The sequence below is a fragment of the Leptidea sinapis genome, chromosome 10 (assembly GCF_905404315.1).
Source record: "Leptidea sinapis chromosome 10, ilLepSina1.1, whole genome shotgun sequence".
Lineage (NCBI taxonomy): Eukaryota > Metazoa > Arthropoda > Insecta > Lepidoptera > Pieridae > Leptidea > Leptidea sinapis.
In genome coordinates this window covers 15716951-15742693 of record NC_066274.1, presented here as the reverse complement: position 1 = coordinate 15742693, position 25743 = coordinate 15716951, and the positions used below count along the sequence as shown (strand labels likewise).

General features: G+C 33.6%; 1 long non-coding RNA gene across 1 annotated transcript; it reads left to right on the top strand.

Moving 5' to 3' along the window:
* The first annotated feature begins 15335 nt into the window (after positions 1-15335).
* Positions 15336-19624, top strand: LOC126966368 (uncharacterized). The gene is made up of 4 exons (XR_007729716.1): positions 15336-15477; positions 16561-16963; positions 18155-18285; positions 19460-19624. It is a non-coding gene; the product is annotated as an uncharacterized LOC126966368 (long non-coding RNA).
* The last annotated feature ends 6119 nt before the right edge of the window (positions 19625-25743 follow it).

Sequence of the window (25743 nt, the reverse complement as noted above, 5' to 3'; positions counted from 1 at the left end):
ACTATCATTGACTTTTCTGTGCTAATAAACTTATCGATGGTAACTCACCTTATCTGTACACGCTGTCTGTCAATGGGACGACGTATAGCTTACCAGCGATAGAAGTTTGTATGGAAATTGCAATTCATGCGTCCCAATACAAGGCGATAAGAATGACTTATCGGGTATATTGGGACAGCTTCTCATTATTGAGGGCTAGTTACTGACAGTAAAAGCTAGTAATTTATCTCTATCTGTGGATAGTATATTGGGAACGGCCGTAATGACAAATCTTATCAATCCAAAGTTATGTCCAATATAGGTTAGATGTTAGACGATAGGTTGTTGAAATGTAAGTAAGCGTAAAAGGATAGATTTGTCAACCTCTAGTAAGTTAAACTAGAATAAACTAACTATAGATAGCTTATTGAAAACGGCAGTAAATAGACAATGACAACTGTGAAAACGTCGAAAAAAAATAGACTTTAGAACTAACCTCTACTTCGAGTAATTCACACACACTAACACAAAGTATCATACAAATAGCTGGTGTAAGACGTGTCTTGTCACTCACACTAAACTAATATTCCTGGCCCGTTTTTATCGGCTGTCTAACAGCAAGAGACTCTATCTAGACGTATGAATTATAACAATAAACTTTATTTCACTAAAACAGAGGTTCACAACACTTAAAATATATGTACTACGTCTTAAAAATTAACTTACCTTAAATAAAATGCAGTGTTGAATTGAAACTCTGATACCCATGATAAGATCTAACTTGTGTTATTGGTACCATTGTTCGCGTAAATCAATTTATATTAGTTCAATATAATAATAACATTATAAATGAATTTTCTAAGATCAACCCCCTTATTAATGGTCCGCTAACTTTAAACAGCCACTAATGAGTGTTTTTTCTCATTCTGACTTAGGTCAATAGAAGAAGACAGAGTGAGAATTACCAATGCTTTAAGTTAGCAGATAATATGAATAAGGGGGCAAAAGCTTAAGCGTTCATATTTTTGGTTTTCTTCCCTTTTTTAGTAATGTAAAGGTAATTTTTCTTTCTAATTAGGCACATCTAATACAAAAAAAAACATATTTTTATACTAATATTAATATAAAACCTTCTGTCATGGTGTCATTAACGAATGGCGTGTAGAAAATTAAGTGGAGGCTTCGTGTTAACCTGAGGAAGTAATATACGAACCGGAGGCTCGAGGGTGCCATTATTAATAACGGAAAATCCAATGGAGCTCCTGATTAAACGATTTCCGAAATAAAATTATCCTCGGAAAAAGGAAATCAATATAATTATTGAGATATTACGAATGTTTTCATACAAGTAAATGTTTTATTTGAGCTTTTAATGAAGTACGTATATTATGTCTGTCTGTTTGATTGTCCCGGACAGCCCTGACGACCCTGATAATGGTCTACTGTTTTGATATCCGAAGACGAAGAGAATAAATAATTTTCATAAATAAACATATAAATTAAATTCACAAAATAATGAAATTTATCTTAAAAAAAATATCAAGATGTAATGCGGCTATCATAACAATATTTATAATTAATCAGTTTATTTAACTTTGTATGTTTATAATATGTTTTTTATAGACTTAAAGGCGCTTTTCAAACATTTTTCCTGATTGAATGCATTGCAGGCTTTTAAAAATTATTACTGCTCATTAAACATTATAATAGGCCGACCTGGCACCACAAGCAGCAACCGTTCACGAGTTGACGCATGGACCACCCATCGTTTCATACGCACTTATTTTTTTTTTATGAAAATAAGGGATAAGACGAGTAGGTCGTTCAGCTGGTGGTAATTGATACGCTCTACCCGTTACAACGCAGCGCCGCTCAGGATTCTTAAAAACCCAAAAATTCTGAGCGGCACTACAATTGCGCTCGTCACTTTAAGACATAAGGTGTTAAGTCTCATTTGCCCAGTAATATCACTAGCTACAGCGCCTAGTAATGTTTACACATTACTGTTTTACGGCAGACATAGGCGCCGTTGTGGTAAGCATAATCTTGCCGGCTTCCTGTACAAAGGAGCCTCCCACTGGTAGTATTTGAGGGAAAGAGACGGTCCAGCACTAGTTTATCTTATTATAATTGAAAACACATGATAGAAAATCTGGTGCGTTGTAGTTAACTTTAAGACTCCTAAGCTAGTAATATCCTAAAAGTAACATTAATCTTATTTTGTCAAAGTTGTGTGATTGATGAGCTTCCCCGTGTCTAATCTCCACTAATCTTGGAACTATAAGCATGATACATAATAACCACTTAGATTTTCCCTCAAAGTTTAGTTTTCGTCAGACAACTAATAGTAATTAAATCCCCTGAGAAAACTTCTTCAGCGGCGTTGAGCACTATTCTTGGGATGAGCATAAAATGTTAAACTCGCGTGAGGACATGTGACCTGATTGAAAATTCGTAAAACAGTCGTTGAAATTATCAATGAAAGTTGATTTTTCTGAGATTTTTAATGTAATATAATTGTAATAGTTCTGAAGTGTCAAATTTTTTATGTCGTGTTGTGTAGCGCAAAAAATGCTGGTATTTTTATACTGATAAATAAAGTTATTCGTGCGAAATTATTCCCTTACCATTCCAAAATAGTCAAAAATGCCGACACTCCCGGAGTGTATCCCCTATTCTTTTTTAAGGAAAAGGAGGACAAACGAGTGTACTTGTCACCTGGTGTGACATGATCACCGGTGGCCGTATTCTCTTGCAACTCTTTAGGACAATTCTTAAGGAAAGGAGTACGCGCTTTTTTTTGATGGTACCCATGTCCTGTAAACACCTCACAAGGAAGCTCATTCCACAGGTTGGTTGTGCTTAATTGTCAATCTTATTGGTGAAATGGCTTCAGTGAAAAATGTGATTGTAGTTTGATTCTCAGTTTACAAGATGTCATTCTTAAATAAAATAAAAACGGTGTCAGATAAGGTGATTTTTTCTTTTGTTTATTTTTCAATATAAGCCAATGTGTAGGTGCCTCCAAAGCAACAATATCGAAACCTTTAAGCACTTAAACATCAAATGAGTACAGAAAATCTAATAATATACAAATGATCTTATCATCAGCCGGGACGTCTACTGCTGCGAAAAGGACTCCCCCAAAGATCTCCCCGACGATGATTTTGGGGGGTTTTGCTCTAATTGCCACGTTAGGCGATCAGTAGACGATCTCAGATGATGGTAATGCTCTTTCGAAAAGATGCTGCTGCCTATCTTAGTGTGTTTTAGTCTGTGTGTGTCTCTTACGACTGGAGGAACTGAGGTGGTGCTATTAAAAACAATTTGTAATGATTTTAAAGTGATAACCCTTATTTCTGGGATTTATACACAAATAAAATGAACGATGCAGGACTCGAAACCACGATCTCTCGCATTTTGTGCGAGTGCTCTTCCAACTCACAACAACAAGCTAACCGTTCGAGTGACATATCGTCATAAAATTTTATATGCTTTGTTCATCTCACAGGTTGTGGCTTCATCTACAGTATCTACTTTACAGTTGATAAACTGCTCAACCCCAATATTTGCATATATTATGGAATTGACCTGAGATATCGCTCTTGCAAATCTAAACAGATCTGTTTTCAAATTTTATTTGTGTATTAATCCCAGAAGTGAAACCTTCACTCATCACTTGAAAAACATAACAAATTGTTGTTTTTTTTTTATTAGATAGAATCAATCAATCACCGGGAACTGGGCACCGGTATATTCGCATATAACTCGTTCACCAAACGCCAAGCGGTCACATCTTTTAGAAAATATACCAGGGAGTTCCTAGAGGATTAGCGGGAGCCTCCAGCAATACAGGCTCTCTTTAGAACTCCTCAGGTATGTCTGTCCATTGTTTCGCCATAACTAATTTTCATTAATATGTTTTCCTACGCACGCGCTAATACATGGGCTATTTTTTATGACATTATGGGACGAGGCGAGTAGGACGTTCAGCTGATGGTAATTGATACGCCCTGCCCATTGCAATTCAATGCCGCTCAGGGTTCTTGAAAGACCCAAAAATTCTGTGCGGCACTAAAATTGCTCGTCACTCAGAGACATTAGATGTTAATTTTATTATAATTTCATTAGCAATACGGCGCCCTTCAGGCGGAAACACAATAATGCTTACACATTACTGTTAAGGTACCATAATCTACCCGGCATCCTGTGCAAAGGAGCCTCACATTGGTGAAAAGCTTATTGGTATTTGCCTCCTGTGATGAAAGAGTCACAATGCTAAAATATCACCACGCAACTCCAAAGGATCCAGGCGAATGCATATTACAAGAAATCAAACATTTTTTTAAGTACATATCGATATGCTCCAGAGTAATATTCCATGTGCGACTTATTTGCGTCTAGTAGCAAGTATCTAAGTGGGCTGGTGTAAGGTAATGCCTCCCTCTTATAATGAAACCAAGTTACAAGTTTCTAAGAACTTTGCCTACCAGTTAACTGCAGCACTGATAGTCTTAAGATGTTATGTTCAATATTATATTCTTCGTTATTGTGATTGATTAAGCATAATAGAGAAAATGTAGAATAAATGAGTTATGAAACAGTAAGCTAAGTGAGAAACTAATACAATAGGTTTAGCTTCTTAGCAAAACGCAAACTTCTAGTCGTGTCTTTAAAGTTAAACAAGTTGTAGAACTTCTCATGTTGCTTCATAATCACAAATGAAATTTAAATAAAATTGTCTTAGGTCTGTTCTAGTAAATAGTACTACAATATATGAATGATTTCTTAAAACAACTTACTTAGACATGAAAAATGTTATAAATTAATTATCTGTTAGTACATCGACAATCTATTTTGTTAGAATAATCATTGTTATTTGTTCAAACAAAATGGCATAGAGCCGTCTCAAGGCTAATTAAACGCCTTTAAAAAATCTTACAAAAACTGTTGACAGTCGAAATCGACATTAAGAAAACTGTTTTTTTTTTATGGAACAGGAGGACAAACGAGCGTACGGGTCACCTGGTGTTAAGTGATCACCGCCGCCCACATTCTCTTGCAACACCAGAGGAATCACAAGAGCGTTGCCGGCCTTTAAGGAAGGTGTACGCGCTTTTTTTGAAGGTACCCATGTCGTATCGTATCGGAAACACCGCACAAGGAAGCTCATTCCAAAGCTTTGTAGTACGTGGAAGAAAGCTCATTGAGAAATTGAATTATAATAATTAAGCCTTTTAATCAGACAGAAACATAACAATAAAAATAAACTAAAGCTTTAGCTAATCTTCTCCCTCAACAACCATTCTCCTATATCACTAGCCACCATTGACTATGTACCTGTTGTGAATGCGTTTATTTCGTCAACCCATTTTCTTGTGCGCCTACCTCGCTCGAATGAAAAGAAGGAATCTTCTCTTTCTTGTAAACCACCATAGATTTTGTTTTTGAGCATGTAAAAAAAATACAGTTTTTTTTGAAGGTTATGAAATTCAAATTCAAAATATATTTATCTTCTCTCACAATAAAAAATACATTGTATATCTATATTAACACATTGTTATAATTGTGAGAGACCAGTGCTTGAACTAGGTAACGAATACCTGTGCTACAAGGCACCGGGCTCCCAAAGCTTATAATGATGGAGAGAATGTACAAAAAATAAATATAATATAATGAAAGTTAATTAAATAAACAAAACGTTATTAGATAAAGAAAGTAATTGATCTTAGTGTGGATAATGGTTATGTGAAGGTGTGTGTGTGTGTTTGTGTGTGATTAAGAAATATTTGATATTTAAAATGCTTGCTAACTTTTAATATTATAAATTAATATATTGGATGCGGTAGGTACCTTACAAATTAATTTGTTATGTATTTATGTACAGATATTGTAAAATACTCATTGATTTAAAAGTGTGGTCGTTGAGTCTCTTGTATGTTCTTCTGACGAGCTATACTTTTCCGAACACATGGTAGAGTCAGTAATTTAAATGAAATATTTAGTTATTTTTATATTATTTTATTCTTATTTTATTTCTTAGGGACAACTGACAGTTCATACAGCACTTTTTTCAATTTCAAAGTATACTAGATATTAAATTAATTTTTAGTGAGAACCCACACCATTACCCACAGGTTAATTTTATTGTTACTAGTATCTTACAAACGTTATTGATCCTCTGTCTCATTGTAGAAAACTTAAGTGGCGATGGACTGGGCACGTAGGTAGACTTGCAGACAATAGATGGAGTCACAAGACATCACGTTGTCCACAAGGCACTAGAAGTAGAGGTTGACCATCAACCCGGTGGTCTGATGATATCATACAAGTGGCCGGTGAACAGTGGATGGAGACTGCAAGGAACAGGGATAGTTAGAAATCTCTAGAGGAGGCCTTCACCTTTGAGAACGAGGGGTTCTTACTATAAAATTTTATTTTTGAATTAAAAGTTATAGAAATAAGTTTATTTTGTATATAATATGTTAATTTTTAAGGAATATGTAAAAATTATTTAATTTAGTAAGAAATATAAGGCTTTTTTTATTTTATTTTTTTATTTATTATTAGTATCTTACATGATGAATAACAAAGTTTAACATTAATTAAAGTAATATGTACATACAAAAAGAGGAAAGAAATAAAAAATTAGTTATTTATTATAATTTAAAAACCTCATTTGACTTTGACTTTGACTTGACTTTGCCGTAATGTGCATGAACTTAGTAATATTCAAATTTCTATTTTCATTGAGTTTCCTCCAGATATTGAGTTGCAAAATTCTTTTATCACACTCATTAAATATCTTACCAACCTCTTTGGAAAAACTTTAAGCAAACTTTGGTAATGATGTGAAAGTTGGGCGACCAATTTCCAAGCACTATAGAAATGGTGTAAAGGAATTTCAAAGCTGAGCGAGTTCTTAATTTAATGTTAAATATGAAATTCGCTTTATGTCATGTAACGAAAGAATCTATATTTCCGAGATTTTAAATGAAGAATGGTATCTGAATGGAATAAAATTGATCGGATAATTTTTCTTAAATAATTTTTGGAGTAAAAGAATTTTAATCAAAAAAATAGTTTTGAATCGTCAATTTTTTTAAACTTTCACCGAATCGTGCACGAAACTGGACAATTGCTCTTTTAAAAGTCATATTTATAATAAAAATAGGGCTCATCATCATTATTTCAGACGGAAAACGTCCAACTGCTGGATAAAGGCTGTGCTGCCATCCAGCCTATTCCAGCGACCTGTACCAGAATCATCGGTCCATCTTGTAAGGGCCCTACCAACACTACGTCTTCACTTACGTGGTCGCCATTCGAGGACTGCCACAACTGCCACCTGTTCGTCGAGCTATGTGCCCTGCCCACTGGCAACACACAATTGTTTGTTCATCTTCGGATACTGTGGTATTTGGAATGAGAAAATTTTACGGAGCTTCCTAAACGCTGCCCATCCGAATTGGATTCGACGAGTGACCCATTTTGTACTAACGTACATAATAGTACTATTATCAGAATTAACTTTACTAATTCGACGGAGATTGTCTTAGTTCACAAGAAGATATGTCACATCACTGCTTATTATGCCTACGGTACTAAAGCTGTCTTGTGGCTACTGTGGACTCCTTGAGAGATATAAGACTGACCATTCCTATGTAAACATGTTTTAATACAAGACAAAGTGCCTTTGCATAATATATTATTCTTACCATCTAATTTATTTCTAATAGTGTTACGAGTATATTTATAAAGGCAACGTTATCTAAGGACATAGTTTATTACTTTCAATTACTCTTCTCGTCGTGTCCAGTAATATGACTATGAAATGTTTCGCAAATTGTGCCATCTAGAAGTGGAATGAAGAAAATTAACTGAAGTCTCATGTAGGGAAGCTATTACATATATCGGAGTCTCCAAGATTCCTTTAATTGCAGAAAATCCAACGAAGCTCTTGATTAAAACTATTTCCGATACGAGATCGACCTCTGGGAATGAAATATAATATGACGATTCAAAACTAGTTTTAAAAATACTACTGAAGTCTGTTTTTCGTTTTCTAAAACGTATTTTGTACGGTAATAAACTGTTTAAAAACACAATACAATTTAAACATAATGATGTTGGTGGCATTTTTGTATTTATATTTATTGTATATAATATAGCATTATATTTTCGTAAGAAATACATACATACATATATATGCATGTAAGTCAAATCCGAAAGTCAAAAATGAAACAAGAATTTTTTGAATGAATGAAATAAGTATTTTTTCTTTAAGTTTGAAAGAAACGGGAATTACAAACTTCAACAACCAGCCTATTAATTATTTAGTAATAGCTATTTCAGCTTTTTATTATTTCAGGTATAAAAACACGAATGTGATAATAGTATCACATAATATATCCGTTCCTCAGGGTAGTATTTTGGGACCAACGCTCTTCTTATCTACATAAACGACCTATGTTCCATGGAATTAACCAATGCGCGGGTCTTTAATTTTGCAGATGACTGCTGTGAGATTTTATGGAAAATCATGGAGTGATGTAGTTTGTGCAACAAGGATTAAGTAAAATATCACAATGGCTTCAAAATAACCTCCTCACTATTAATATCCATAAATCAAAGTATATTGCTTTTAATATATCTGCACGCTAGGTGTAGACACCTAAAGAACCACATATTTCTGCATGAATACTCAACAAGATATACTCAGAGCAGATGCACCTGTGCACCACTTGAACGGGTCTCACACATTAAATATCTAGGTGTGTTAATTGATGAGAGGTTAACTTGGTCATACCACATTGATGCACTATGCAAAAGAGTAAGAAAACTTTCACATATTTTCAAAAAACACACCACATTAATCACTATATTATACTACGCTCTATGCCATTCTATCCTGAGCTATAGTATTATTTTATTGGGAGCCGCAATAAAGACACTTCTCATTAAACTACAAAGAGCCCAACGTGCAATATTAAAAATAACATACAATGCAATAAGCCGTGGCGATATTCAACAGACTCCCTCTACTCAGAGCTAAACCATCTTCGAATAAGACAATTATTTATCTCCTCTACATTACTTAAATTCCACAAAACTGCAAAAAAAACAGGCACGTGTTTCTCATAGGGCGCTAATACGGGATCGCCCAAGAGTGTTTTTCTCCTTTGCTCGAAGAACATATTATTTCCTGGGGCCTTACCTGTGCAGTAAATTATACAAAAAAAATAGGAGTTCTATAGAAAAGAGTAAACGTAGTTGTAAAAAAGTAATATTTGATTGGTTAAAAGTTTTAAATTACAATGATACAGAAAAACTTATAAATGTACTAAACTAGAAAACAATAACTTAAATCACACACACATCCATACATACACACACATACTTCCATACACGCAAATTTATTTTATGTTTATTTTGTACTATTATAGGGGAAGAGACTGGACCTCACGACACAGGGAATCTCCTAGTGTGAGGCCAGAATACTTGTAAAATTAAAGTTACTTACTTTAAACCAACGTATACTTTGTAACAGATATTTTGTAAATTTATGTAATTAATATGGTACTGCAATAAATTATTCTTATTCTTATTAAAACAGCCAGTCCTAGTAGTAACCTAATATCGTCCATTACTGATTATATACAAATAAACTAAGTATTGATGAAATAATTCGTTATTTTTGTAGTAATTTACATTTTGCTTAGTGCAATTATTATTGCAGCGTTTAAAATATCTGGCGGTGTGCTGTAAAAACTTGAATCGCTCTTTTTTTGTAAGCAAAACACCAAAAAAATCGGATTCGTATTCGAATCTGAATCTGAATCGAAAATGTAGGTTATTACCTACATTTTTTTCGGCGCACGACGTTCTGGTAGTGTGGAACGCGAAAATGTTCTTTTTTGAAATTCATACAGATACCACGCATCGAGCAATAAGAATGAAGGTGTCTGTTGAAACTCTTTGCGCATAAAAGGATCGAAAAAAAACAATGCAGTGTTTTTATGAAATTCAGTACAACATTACATCATTACATCATCCAGGAAGATGTAATGGTTATTGGGACATTGGGTGTTTTAATGTTGGCAATAAGCTGTTTCAGAATCTATAATAGAGTATTTAAAGCATGGGTGTAGATAAGGATCCTAATCATATATTCAGCGTTTAATAATTTTGAGAAAGGTTATCTACCAATTGTATTATTTGAAATTTTATACCTTGATAGCAAAATAATTGTCCTGACAGCTCTATTGCTTTTGCTATTCCAAAACATAAAAATTCATATTTAACAGAGTAGTAACAGAATAGAATATTTCGTTGACATTCCATTACGTAACAGCAAAATAAAAGGTGCAGACTTACTTTCATATTTGAGCAGTATTCCTGTAGGAACATTCTGCAATGCAGGCTTTTCAGCAAAATAAAACAATAATATTCCTAGCTCACTTGAAACGGGACACCCATGACTCGGTATGGGATAAATAATTGATCATGTAAGATGAAGAGCCGTTCTATGGATAGGTTTATTAACTTTTCCTTACTAAATATTTTATTACTATAGCTAATCAAGTTTTGTATTAGACAAAGAAATAAATTATAATAAAAATATTCAAATTCAAATATATTTATTTAAAATAGGATTTAAAATCACTTATTGAATGTCAAAAAATAATTTCACTCTAATATATTATGTAAAATCGTACAATAAAGTTTATTATTAAATTACCTGAGGGTGTTCGCTCCATTCCCAGTCTGTGGTGTCTTTAAGAAAGTCATACTTATGTTAATGACGTTTACCATACAAACGTTTTTTAACAATTCGTTTAAGTTTCCTAATATAACGTTGATGTGCTTATGAACATACATAACATTATCAAGAATATATTGAGATGATTTAAAGCCTTTCTTTCGTTTAGTAATATTATTTTGATATTTTTAAATAAAATAACAGATTTTGGAAAATGATAAAATCAAATTCTAGTAATAGTATAATAGGTTATTTTATTCTATATGAGAAATAATCTAAGAATATACAAATGATAATATTGCTAAGGCAATAAGTAGTCGGAAAATGTTACTTTCAGTTGTTAAATAATAAATTGAATCTTATTTCTTAATTCATTTCAAAGTTGTTATTTTTTATAATCTGTTTAAATTACAAAACGAAACGGCAGTTGTCCGAGCTTTAACATCATTAAGCAATGTAAATAAACAACAAAAGAACTACAAGGCACTAGTTAGTTTATAAAATATTCTGTAAACGAATGTACTGTACATTTGTTTACAGAATACCGGAGGAACTGACGCCGTATTTATAGAACAACATGGCGTCGAGCGTTAACGTCAAATTACGCGCGAAAATTTTATGGCACATGACGTTTGAATATTTTTTTGGTTTATTATTATTATTTAAGCACAAAGAGACTTGTTATGCCTACTACTCGGTTAACTTGAGTTAGTAAGTCTTTTATTAGGCGATAAATATGATTTTAGAATACGGTCCTAGATAATGTACAAATCGAATTTTAACGAAATTTAAAAGAATTGCTTAAAAACGTTTGTGTGGGAAAGGTTATTATAACATATATGATTTTCTTAATGATATCACAGACTGGGAATCAAGCGGGCACCCTCAGACTCTTTAATTATAAATGTTTACTGTACGATATTAGGGTAAAGATACCAAAGAGTGCGCAGTTTTGACAGATTTATTTTTAAAATAATCAACTTTTAAGTTCAGTCTTCAATTTCACTTATAATTAGGCTTTGGTTCTTTAGGAACACTTTTTTTTCCTCTTATTATTAATCAACATCCATTAATATTTAGTAATTAATAAAAACAAGGACGTGTCTCACGCGCACTCTTAAGGTACAATGACTTAAAGAGTGCGCGGCACAAAGGGCCCCCTTTGTGCCGAAGTACGAAACGAACAACTTCTGCACCCGTACTTGTTTCCAGCAGTCTTCTTTGTCTTCTTGGCCTTTTCTTCTTTTTCTTTTTCTTTTTGTTCTGCTTCTATTTGATTTTTATAAGGAGAACTGGTAAGGATTTCTGATTTCTTACGTTTTATGTTTCTTTTTTTCTGAATATTTGACTTTGGTAAGATGTCTTCTGGTCTAAGAAAAGATGATTTGGATGGTGTTGGCTCGTCATTTTCTGGTGTTGTTATTACTTCCTGGTGATTATCAGTTGATTCAAGGGTTTCGGTTCCTCCGAGTTGAGATAATGCTATATCTGGAGCCGAAATATTAATATTGACGGGTATAGGTGACGAGACAACTTAGGTAACAGTTTCTGTAGTTGTAAGTGGCAATTCAACAGCTAGATTTGAACTATTAAGGGCTTCGCCTGTACTTGAAGTTTATGCAGTTGGATTGGGACGGTCAGTGACATTTGCAGGAGCAAAATCTGCATCGGAAAAAATCTGATCGTTAAAAGGCCAGATGCCACAAGATTCGAATGATTTCTTAGCTCTTTCAATTGAACCAACCTTAAGGTATGCAGTGCCAAATAGTCGAGCAACTTGATATTGAGTTATAGCACGACCTGGATTTGAAACTTGCCAATTGTCACATGCAACTGCATAAGCTTTTTTTAATGGTCCAAAAAATCCTGTATCCAAACTCTGCATGCGATGGCTTGTGTGTGGTGCTAAGCTCAAAAGAACAACTCCATGATCCCTAGCTAATTCAATAGCCTGTAAACTTAAATGAGGTGAATGATTATCTAAAATCAAAAGAGCAGGTTCATCTTTAGATGGCTTGACCATCTTAATGAAATGATTGAGCCAGATTATAAATAGATCTGAGTTCATATAACCAGAATCGGATACAAGCTGTAGGGAGTCCTATGGAGCCCCATCCATCAATTCGGATTTTTGCCGCTTTCTAGGAAAAATTAATGCAGGTGGTACGAATATTCCAGTAGCACCCATACAGCAAACAGCCGTTACTGTTTGTCCGCGTTCAGCGGACACAACTTTTCCTACAATTTTCTTGCCTTTTTTAGCATAAACTTTAGGTAACTTGTTTGGCACTGTCTGGAGACCAGTTTCATTCATGTTGAAAATTTGTCTGCCAACAAATTTGAAGGTTGTAAGTACTTGTTTTAAATTATCATAAAATCGTTGCACTTGTACACGATTGAATCCTGCAGCACGTACCAAGCTTGTTTTTTTCAGGTTGACGGAGACTGAAGTTATGCCGCCTGGCAAAGTTTTCGACCCATTTCTTGCTAGCTTCCTTTTTATCATTATTAAATCTATGATTAAGACCGTTTTTATTTGCTAAATCATATGCGACTCTTCCTAGCTCCTTCTTCGTCAGACCATAAAAACATGAATCCAAGCGTCGGCAGTACTCTGCCAAGTTACTGTCTAATTCAGGAGTAAATACATTTGAAAATCTACCTAAAGAGCAAGGAACAGTGCCTGCTTTTAGTCTTTTTCTAAGAGTCGATTCTGGGACATTCAAAGACTGATCTGACTGACTGCAACTGATCTTTGACTTTGCCCACGGCGTATTCTTTCCTTTGCATCTTTTAAAATTTCTTCAGTAAATACCAATTTTCTATCTGATTTTCTTTTATAACTTGACATATTTGCGATCTATAAAAAAACAAAAGATATATAATTAAAAAAGCTACTTTGTTCCCCATGAGTTACTACCTAAGAGTGCGCATGCGCACTCTTTAGGTGCGAACTCTTAAGATTCACGCTAATTCGATTGGCTATGACAGTTACAATCATTCTAACAAGATCGCATTTATAACTTTACTTAATAGCAAAATATAATAACCAAATTTCAAGAATAACTCACATATTCAGGTGGCACCCTTATGCAAATCTTGTAATACGTCTTCGAAATTGTTGAAAAGTACTCAAAACCTTTAAATTGCAATAATCAAACTAATAAATACCGCACCAACTTGAAAGCGTGCCTACTGATTCCAAGCGTCACTGCCAACTGACAGTTATCGCAGTGCTTCCAAGTATTGAAATTTAGTACCATTTAAAAGCTGTGCGTACTCTTTGGTGTCTTTACCCTACATTGTAATTTATATAAAAAGCCCGCTGAGTTTCTAGCGCCCGTTCTTCTCAGGTCTGAGGCAGCCTATTTTGAATGGGTGGTAGTTTTTGACGTTCAATAAGTGATTTTGAATCCTATTTTGAATATATTTAAATATTATTATCACTTTAGTTAAATAAGAGTCTAAAAGAAAAAAAAAATCTATAATACGTGAATTAAAGAGCTCCTCAGCACTCGAACTTCGATTGAAACGAAAGAAACAGAGCGGTTATAGCATATTTATTAAATTTTTAATGAACATGTTATAACTGTTTCCCATGGCAAAAAAAAAAAATAATGTGATCCAATCACTACCAAACTCTAAAAACCAAAACAGGATTAATCGCTGGGCTAATCTGAAGATAGCCAGAAAGTTTCAAATTATTCTTCCCGGAAACACCCCCACAAGGATGCTATAAACATTTTAATCTAAAGATTTCGATAACACAAGACGTACTACTAACCCCCTTATTTATAATAGTCTGTTAACTTAAATCATTGCTAATTCTCACTCTGTCTTCTTCTATTGACGTAAGCCAGAATGAGAAAAAACACTCCTAAGCGGCTGTTTAAAGTTAGCGGACCATTATGAATAAGGGGGAAAAGTTATAAATAGGTGAGAAAGCAGTACTGCTTCAGATGAGCTCGGCTTTCTCGAGTATACATACATACATAGTATGTACGTTCACGTAACACGTAAAAATAATATAGATACTTCCCTATCGAACCGTTGCGAACTACCATTTTTTTGCTGCAGGCAACTCTAAAAGGACTAATTATTTTAAACACTTGATTAGAATATAATTATGCATCACCAATGGGAGGCTCCTTTGCACAGGAAGCCGGCTAGATTATGGGTACCACAATAGCACCTATTTCTGCCGTGAAGCAGTAATTTGTAAACATTACTGTGTTTCGGTCTGAAGGGCGCGGTAGCTAGTGAAATTACTGGGCAAATGAAACTTGATATCTTATGTCTCAAGGTGACGAGCGCAATTGTAGTGCCGCTCAGAATTTTTGAGTTTTTCATCAATAATCCTGTATTGTAATGGGTAGGACGTATCAATTACCATCAGCTGAACGACCTGCTCATCCCGTTACTTATTTTCATAAAAACAATGCATCCTTATAGGGCTAATTCTATGATTTCATAGTATTCACACTTATTAATGTTTCCCAGATATATTATGCGCTGCCTTTAATAATGTCAGGGTATTTGTACGGCTACTTATACAAGAATGGAATCACAATATAAAAAATTCAGATCGAAATAAGTGCAATGGAAGAAAAGTTGTGAAACAATTTAATATTCGAATCCGATAAGAGAAAATGAAAACTGGAAATTGGCGTATCGATAACACTCTTGAACGTTTCCACTGCTATACATAATGTATAGCCTCCTAGTTGTTTCTGTGGGTGAGTTTATATTTTGACCTATTTGAAATCATGGTTCATACTAATTAGATAGTTATGACGTGCCAATTGTTTTTTTATATAACAGGAGACTGACTGACCCCACTGGTCAATTGATGAATCAAATTATTAAAAAGAGTGCAAAGAAAGAATGCTGGGGGAGTTTCTTGCGCCGCTTCTTCTCTCTCAGAGCGCCATTTGCTTCCGAAGCGCTAGTAGTATCTAGTATATTAGAAATGCCATCAAAAAGAATTCTAAAGGAATCAATTTTGAGAAAATAAATGCCTTTTATGCCTTTAAGGTCAAATCAAATCAAAATCACTTAATTCATGTGAATGAAACTTATGCATATCAAAAAAAAAATCTAATTGAATCTACTGTTACTTCGTAAAGGGTTGAGCTAATGAGTAGAAGAAGTAGCAAGAAACCCATTGCCACTCTTTAAAACAAGAAAACATGATAAGTATTTACGATCGCCAAATCGAAAATATGTCTTATTGACCAGAAAAACCAGAGAGTCTAGTCAGAGAGATATTTGAATAATATTACAACATATATATATATATATATATATTATATGATAGTGTTAGTATTTCTTGGAACATGAATATGAATGAGCAGAAATGGAGAGATTGGTTTGTCTGTTTAAGGATTTAGTTTTTCATAATAAAATCTGTACGAATAAATGAAGAGTCGGTTTTTTTCTACGATTCTACTGCAAAAACTACTGAACCGATCGAAATAATACTTTTACTTTAAGATACAGCATGTTTCCCTTTTATTATATGATATATTGGTGATCACTTAACTCCAGCCTATATTTTTGACTTAGAAATACCTACATATTCGTAATACAAATAATTCAGTCAATGACAATTCAATTAATAATATGACAATGACAAAATGAGTGGACTGTACTTTATGTGGCAAAACAACATTTCCGGGTCAGGATTTGTGAATTATAAATAGACAAACTATTACCACACAACTGACCACGCACGCAAATCTATGTGCAACAAATTTCAATCTCTGCTACTAACTGCCAAATTTTTTTATATATTAATTTACGTATTTTATTGTTTACAGTTGTGAATTTATTTTTACAATTAACAAGCATAGAAGCAAGTTATAAATTTCATAATGCAGACTTAAATACAATCTTAAAGTATTTGCAAGAACAACAGCTAACTAGCAAAGGATCGGTTAGCAAGGAAATTGAGAGTGCATTCCAAAATGACTATTACGATAGACCGAACATAAACAAAAATCTTAATAGTAAAGCTCATAATCTAGCATCATATTGGAGCCTCAACCTCGACGATGGAACAAGAAATTTGCTTTCCAACTCCCAATCACATCATCATTCTCAGCAGAATAATAATGATTATGACGACGCTCGCAGTCAGGACAAACCCTATTCCAAAGTGTACTTGATTTTAGATCCAAAAGCCAAACTCAGTAGTCATGACGTGAAAGGATTAAGTGACTTGTGAGTATTAAACAAAAGACTACACGTATAAGTGGGTCTTATTAAAAATGTTTTACCCATCTCCATCTCGTTAGTATTCTATTGAGCGTGTTTAATTAGTCAAACGCGTTTAGAACTAGCGTATTTTGCATTAATATTAAATTTTCATGTTACCCGTAGCGCCGGGTTAAGTGAAACATGATGGAGCAATTAGCTACTTCGATTATTATCTTAAAGTCAATTGAAGCCTATATAACAATATAGAGTGATGTTTTTAATTTAGGGAATTTTCTGAATCTACCTCTAGCTACCCCTAAGTCCTAAATGATGATTTTACTTTTCTTTAGTAGACAAAGAGGCCCATCTGTCCGCAGCTTTGGTCTGAGACTATAGGGTTGCTTTTATAGTAATTGTTAATAACTGATTTTAGTTAACAGAGGGAGTTCGATAGAACACATTATCTTGACCCCATAAACTATATTACTATTATAGACTGTTACGGCCTTACGAATAAACTTGGCATAAAATTATACCCGAGATTTAACCAAGAACTGGTAAAATGTTGTAAAAACATAATTGTCAATACAATGATATTTCTGAAGATTTAAGAATATCAAGCTGCAGACTAGCAAACAAACGCGGGAAACGTAATACGTCCGTATAAACCAATGATAGGCAAAATGTATGCTATTTGCAATGACGTTCTATACATAAGAACGCCATTGGCTATTTGTATTTTGCATATTCTTGGTTTATTCCCAGATGTAACTTTATACCCAGTTTATTTGTAAGGACGTTATAATATTATTTATATTTTTTTTTAATGAAAATAAGAGACGAGCAGGACGTTCAGCTCATGGTAATTGATACGCCCTGCCAATTACAATGCAGTGCCGATCAGGATTCTTAAAAGACCCAAAAATTCTATGCGTCATTATAACTACGCTCGTTACATTGAGACATAAGATGTTAAGTCTAATTTGTTATTTCACTAGTTACAGCGCCCTACAGACCATAACACAGTAATGCTTACACATTACTGCTTCACGGTAGAAGTAGGCGCCGTTGTGGTACCCATAATCTAGCCGCCATCCTGTGCAAAAGAACCTCCCACTGGTATCAAGGCAAAGTACGCTGGTTACACGAAATATAGTCACGGCCGGAATAGTTAAGTTAGTGACGGAGGTTTGCATAAAAATTATTAATTTTCAGGGTTTCATCATGGGTTTCACCGAAGGCTTCGAAGCAGTCTAATGTTGAGAATAAACAACATTACTACAAAGGGTTTGTTGTGAAAGACAACGATTCATTGGTTGGACGGAGGAGTAGAGACTCAAATGAAAGTAAGTGGTAATTTTTATGAATGGTTTAAATAAAGCTACTTATATATATATATATATATATATATGTATGTGTATTATTTATTTATTATTCAAACAAAACAAATCTTATAAGTATATTTACAATACTATGACTACATAAAATTAAAACTATCATTACGTGGAAGCGTACCAAGAAAACTGGCAGCATTTCCACGTTGGATAGCTAGGCTGATCCGTTGACCGAAATAGCTGCCAGCGCTTGGGTTGCCAGTAGCCATAATGAGGCTCGAAGATAGTACTTTGACATATTATATTTATTTAATAATATTATTAAATAAATATATCAATAATATATTATTAAACACATTTTTTTATTATTATTTATATGTATGTGTAATATTGAACTCTTTACGTATCAGAATAACAGGGTTCGGTAAACAACAGTATAATTAGTTTATGATTCACAGTTTGTAAAACTATTACTATTATTTCTCTCTTTGTACAGTCTCCTGTTACTAAGGGTACCTCTTGACGGCTAAGTCGGGTTAGTGTTTTGTGGAGCGATGCCTAAGCTTTTACAACAAGATCCCAGACTTATTAAAAGACATTTGTGTGGTAAAGGTAACCTTTCCATAAATAACTTTTTAAATGATACCACAGATCCCCATCTGGATGCGTTCACGGTCAGACTATCTAAATTTTAATACGATTGTATCGAAATTTTATTCAAAAAAAAGGAACCCCGCTGAGTTTCTTGCACCCGTTTTTCTCAGGTCTGAGGCATTAATTGCCAAATAGGTGGTAGTTTTTCACTTTATATAAGCGATTTCATATCTTATTTAAAAAAAAAAGTGTATACAAAATACACATTGAACTATTCACTAAATCCATTCAATTTCACTTATAAGATATACACAGCATTAATGTTGCACAATACGTCAGCTGTATAGCTACAGATATAGTGCTATAAGCATATCGATAATAGGAACTCATGAGATTTGACCCATGCAAAAAGTGTTAAACGCGCACAGGATACCCGTTGCGCATGCGCAAGTCATGAGCAGTCAGTGATGTGGATAACGCAAACCCACAAGATTTTTGAAAGCGCCCAAAGCAGCTAAGGAAGTTTTCACTTTAATATTTGAATAAGTTCTTGAGATTACTTAACAGCTATATAATGGTCGGTATTTTCCAGAATATTCCAAAGATTCATTAGAACGTGACTACAAGCCCAAGAGGTCAAGAGGAGACTATGGCGGTGCCGGCCGCACGGCTATACCGTACATAGGACAACGAGGAGACATCTACGAAAGAGAAGCATAGCCTGTATTATACTAAACAAATAAATCTCATAGTATCAGTTTTTTTTAAATTAAAGTTGACCTTCGGAATATGTAACCTGTCCTGATCTTTTAAAATGGAGCTGGAATTCCTTTTATCCTTACTAACATTATAAACGAGAAAGTTTATATGTATGTTTGTTACTCTTTCACGGAAAAACTACTGATTGGATTTCAATGCAACTTTGCAATAATTATCATAATAACGCATAAACCATACTTAGTAAAGTTTTTTTTATAACAGTAAGGGATGAGACGAGCAGGACGTTCAGCTGATGATATTTGATACCTGCCCATTACAATACAGTGTCTCGTCAAGAGTGAGTTGGATTAATACTTAAAAAAATATGGTTTAAATAATTAAAAAAAAAAATTACTGATGTAGATGATCTCAGTGTCTTTCTTATTTCTTGTAGTATTATTTTTACAAAGTCTTACTACGCAACCGGCATTTTAGTTTTAATTATTAGCAAAGTTTAAGAGAACATGTGGCACGTCAACGTCATATCACGTTCAACATTGTTCGAGACTGACTCGAATACGTCCACTTGGGCGTAGTATTCGTTGCCGCACTTTGCGACTACACCTGCTGTATCTAGTTGGAGCGTGGCGGAGACCAATCCTTAATCTAAGGGCCAGGATATAATATCTACTAACCTCGGGTGATTGATTTACGTTTGTTGACACTACTTACCATAGACAATTAATATTGAGGTTGTAGATGACAGTTTTCGTAAGAAATAAAATTTCTTCTCTTCTTGAGAAACGAGTGATCGTTCACTCTTGTCAGAGTGGTCGTGGTTGCAAAGATGTCGCAACATTAGTCGCCGTTGGTCTCCAGAGTTATGGGTCGCACTGCCTCCCACGCGATGCTCCTCCACTTTTGACGGTTTGCAGCATTGCGGGAGCACTCCACAACAGGTGCCTGGGTCACTGTTTTGATAAGGTCCGTCCATCGCGTCCATGAGCATCCTCTCGCTCTTTTCCCCTCCACCTTGCCCTGCACTATCAACCGCTCAATCGATCCTTCATTTCTGGCTGATGTGACCAAAGAACTTCAGAATTCGTAGTTGCACAGTCGACGACAGCCTTTCTTTTATCTTCAGTTCTTTTAAGATGGAATTGTTGGTTCGGAAAGCCGTCCAACGGATCTTCAGGAGTCGTCTCCAACACCACAATATCTCTAAGGCATCAATTTTGCGGCGGTCTTGAAGTCTAGGGGAAGAAATAAAACTACAGACTATTTACTTTTACATTTGTATATTTCTATTTATCGTTTATTTTACAAGTATATCACAGTCTTCACTTATTAAGTGCGTCTATATAAATAAATAATCCTGTATTACGATAGGTAAGGTAATATTAATAAGTATTAATTAATGTATATTTTTTTTGAGTTAATGAGAAATATTTAAATACGTAGTAAATAATTATTACAAATAAGTATTTAAATAATGACGAAAATTTATTGTTTTTTTTTAAAGTGGTGCTTATTATAATAATAAATGTGATATTTTTATTTTATATTTGCATTGTACAAAGCATATTATTTCATTTCAAAACTATGACGTTAGAATGTCTTAAGGAATGAAAAAATAATTAAATTCAATAAATTTCTATGTTTTTTGTTTAAATTTATTTATACTTAAATTAATTTTATTGTAATATTTTACGTTACATTTGTAATGAAATGTTAATTTTAATAACTATTGGTGTCATTTACCATAATATTAATATATCTTAATTCTAAAAACTATGATTTCCTCTACATATAATGTATTGGTGTTATATAGTTACGACATTTATATATTAACTAATATTTTATAACTATTAAATATATCTATATAATATATATGTTTTTCACGGACTGGTTAGTTTTTCCGCATAAATTAAGTTTAAATACATACGCAAGCATATATTCAAAATCTAGCAGTCTATGGTCATTAAATTTACATACATAAGGTACATTTAATATTTGAAAATTTATTTTAAACAGTTGTTTAAGGCTGGGGACCGAGCCAATGGCCTTGAGGAATCGAGCGGAGCTAGGTTACCTCTCTCGCACAAGATTTAATTTATACAAACATACAATTACAATACAATTTTCTTTACAAACCAAAAAAAAAACTATGTCATGTTAAAAAGGGGTACAATTTATTAACTTTCGAACAATTTGTAAAAGATAGAGGTATTTTGGTGATTTTTTTTTGACACTGTCTTTAAAAAACTTAACTGACTAAAAATTTAATTTAATCCATCTCTTATGCATACCTTTACCTTTAATATTAGTAAAATACTATTATTTATATGTGCTACCTATCGATTTACCTAGGTTTTAAGTCAGTGCCAAGCCCTAAACAAAGTAATATTATAAACAGCTTACTTACTGTTATTATTTAGGTTGTCTGGCCACGCGTGTCTGTCCGCTTGGGTTGTTTTATTCTAGACGAAGATATCCCGCTCAAAGTCACGCGTGGCAAGTGTAGGTACCTTTATTACATTTATCTTTGCATCGACTCCAAAGCTATCAATATGTAGCACATACAAATAATAGTATTTTATTAATATAAAGGTAAAGGTTTGCATAAGAGGTGTATTAAATAAAATTTTTAGTTATTTGATACTTTTCAGTTCTTGAAATCGGTTTTTTTTTACGTTTTAGCGTCAGTTAATAATAATATATAACCAACCTGAATGAAAACTCCAAAAAAAACCCGTACACAGAAAACAATTATGTCATCCAGGGAGACGAAAATTTTGTAATTATGTAAAAATTTTATGGGACCAAATGGCATCTATTTCGCATAAACAAAAGGATAATTACGTAAATCGGATTATAAATCTCAGAGTAATCGGTGTACATACATAAATAAAATACCGATCGAATTGATAACCTCCTCCTTTTTGAAGTCGGTTAAAAATAGAAATGTAAAGAAAAAAATAATTTTCTTCTCATATACCGTAGATATACTTACCAAGTCGGTAAATCTTCATGGTATCGTTATCATGCGCTAATTTGACACGCAATGGATCGAGTGCAAAAGCAAAAATCGGATATTGTCAGTATTAAGAAGTGTATTTAATAATTATTATCATTATTTATATACTTTTAAAAGCGCGTGGGAAGATTATAGAATATACTTATTATATACAAAGACGTTCGATTTTATCGACAATTTGATAAATAATAAAATTATCTAGTAATAATAACCTCGCTATATCACTATAATTATTATGAATGTTAGAATAATATTACATCCAACGACGTAATTAATTGACTAGAACATGCAAACTACTTTATGACTAGGCCATTAATAATACCAAACTAAAGGTGTTGATAGATTAGAACATTCACGAGGACTCTAGTGAGCGTTATAGCGAGCATTCTAGTAAATGACAGTAATTTTGATTCGAGCATTTTGCCGAGCCAAGCAATTTTGTTTTCGATCCTATGATCTTGCCACCTTCTTTTGTCTGTTATATTCTTTAATATATACGTTTACTAGCTAATGCCTGAGATTTCGTCGGCGAAGATAAAGGGTTTTTGAAACTAATAAGCAAGTTTGGAATTGAAGATTATCTCATGTCCTATTCTAGTTCCGGTTCCCGTTTTTGCTCCCGTTCCCAACTTATTATATGAATCTTAACTCGACGAATAGTACTATGGCAAACTAAACCTACTATTGGTATAGTTATATTTCATCGACGTGAATTCACGTTTTTCACAAATCCCATGGATTTTTCCAGGGTAAATGTAGTCTATATTCTTTCCCAAGCTCTAGTCTATCGCTTTTCCATATTTTATTGAAGTCGGTTCAGTGGCTCCGGCATATAAGCATAACGAACAAACTTACATTCACATGTGTAATATTATATTAGGAATACTTATTGCATTTATATGCAAGTCACGCGACTGTTGAGCAGGACATCTTCATGAAGAAAGCTATATTTACTAAAGTTAGCTAGAATATTGTTATAAAAATGTTCGTAGCAATGTTTGGCTCTGTTAATTGTTAAGTTCGACAAATTTAAAATCGGCGAATGCTCGTCGTTGTGTTCCAAGTAAATGGATAAATCTACGCGTACCTTAACAATAACAGTAAAAAGCTATTAGCACTATCATAAATAATATTATTTCCTTATAATTTATAAATCTGCAAATTATGTAAAACAAAATAAAGAAAATTGAACATAAATATAGTGCACACGAAAATTATTCATTTTATTATAAACTTCTTTTTTATTAATTTGTTTATAATGTTAATAATAAATCATTCGATAAAGGGGCAAAGGCGTGAGGGTTAATGGGTGCGAGGCAATGTTATATCGTTCCAATAATTAATATTCAATCGAAGTTTATTCGCTTGTGGCATACATGCCTATGATAAAATATGCAATAACAACGTATTCCATTAGCTAACAGTTGCTGTGGCATTGTGAGCTTTTCGCTCAAAATAAATATTTGGTCGGCTATTTCACTCCGGCCTTTCAGAATAAATATCCACAATATTACACGAAGTATTTGTAACAAAAATATTGTCTGTTCCGTTGTTACTAACAATTAAGTACTTCAGCGATATTGTAATATAACAGACATTCATTCAGCGCGTATACATTTTGATATCAAACGGTTTTCATATTTTGTTTTAAAGCAAATTGTGGCTTCGCTCTTCAATATATGTAATTATTTTTAAACTACCTTCATAATTAGGTAGGAATTTCAACGAAAGTTATCCTAGAGATTTTTTAAGTTTTCTTTCTCGTTTTTAATAAATAAGTATTAAAAATTAAATCTCAGTGAATAATCACTGAGATTAATTAAAATTGAATTTATTTATTAAATAATTCAACAAATAAGTAAATTCAATGACTACATAACGGGATGACTAGTTATTGATGTTAATAGTGTTTTAAAAAGGCTAATAATATCTTATAATAAAAATGTAAATTGTTTCGTAAGCTAATAAAATAATATTGTCTTTTTTATTGAGATCGGGTTGTTGTGTATTTATAATGAAGAAATATTGGAAGACGGTGCGATTGGAGATATTTTATGATCAATATGTGTTTTAACAAAACATTCAGTCTAAGAATATTATATATCCTTTGACTATAAAGTAATTCACATAATTTTACAAAATCATACATACAAACGTAGATTAACGATTGGTCTCCGCTGCGCTCTAAAAAGATACCGCAGGCGTAGTCGCAGAGTGCGGCAACTAATACCAAGCCCAAGTTGGCGTAATCGAGACAGCCTCGAACAATGTGTGACGTCGGGGTGCCACATATTCTGTTAAACTTTGCTAATAATTGAAACTAAAATTCCGGGATACGTAGTAAAACTTTGTAAAAGTAATACTGCAAGAAATAATAACCATCCATTGAGTTCAAGATGCCACGCACTCAAGCATCTAATAGTTGCCGTAATAAAAAAGCTATTGTTCTTAGGTAGTGCGGTATGTAGTTGGAGCGCAGGGGAGACCACTCTTAAATCTAAGACTACAAATGGATAAATTCTAATTAACTAATATCTAGTTATTAAACGAAATTGATCCCATTCCAGGCATTTTTTATGATCATTAATGACTACTTACACGATATATCATTATTGTACTTCTGGCTATATAATGATGATTTTTACTATTACTAATCCTACAACTGCTTAGAGTATCAATGATATTACTACATGAAATTATTTATAAATGAGACATGTTTGTAGGTTTCGCTTCCCTTATTAAATATTATATTTTGTATCAGGAGCATTTGGATATTCACAAACTGTATTTAAGGAACCCATACCACACTGTACTTAAATACGCTAAGAAATTTGAACTCTTAATAATCGTAGCTACTAGAAGTGATATATCCGCGTTTGGCGGGATTGAGTGCTCAACCGACGGTCAGCGCTGATGTCGGTCGAGCGTAGCGCGTAGCCGTACGTTCTGACTATGTTGTGTTATTGCTAAGATGTCAGCAAACTTGATTAGACGCGTATTATCGCCATTGCGCGTCAGGCGACCGACGATTCTAGTCAGCGTGACATAGACGTACAGCTATGTCAATTATCAATTCATCAGCGCTGGACTGTGCGCGTTCATATTTTCATTGTTAGAGCTACAATTGACCGACGTCAGCG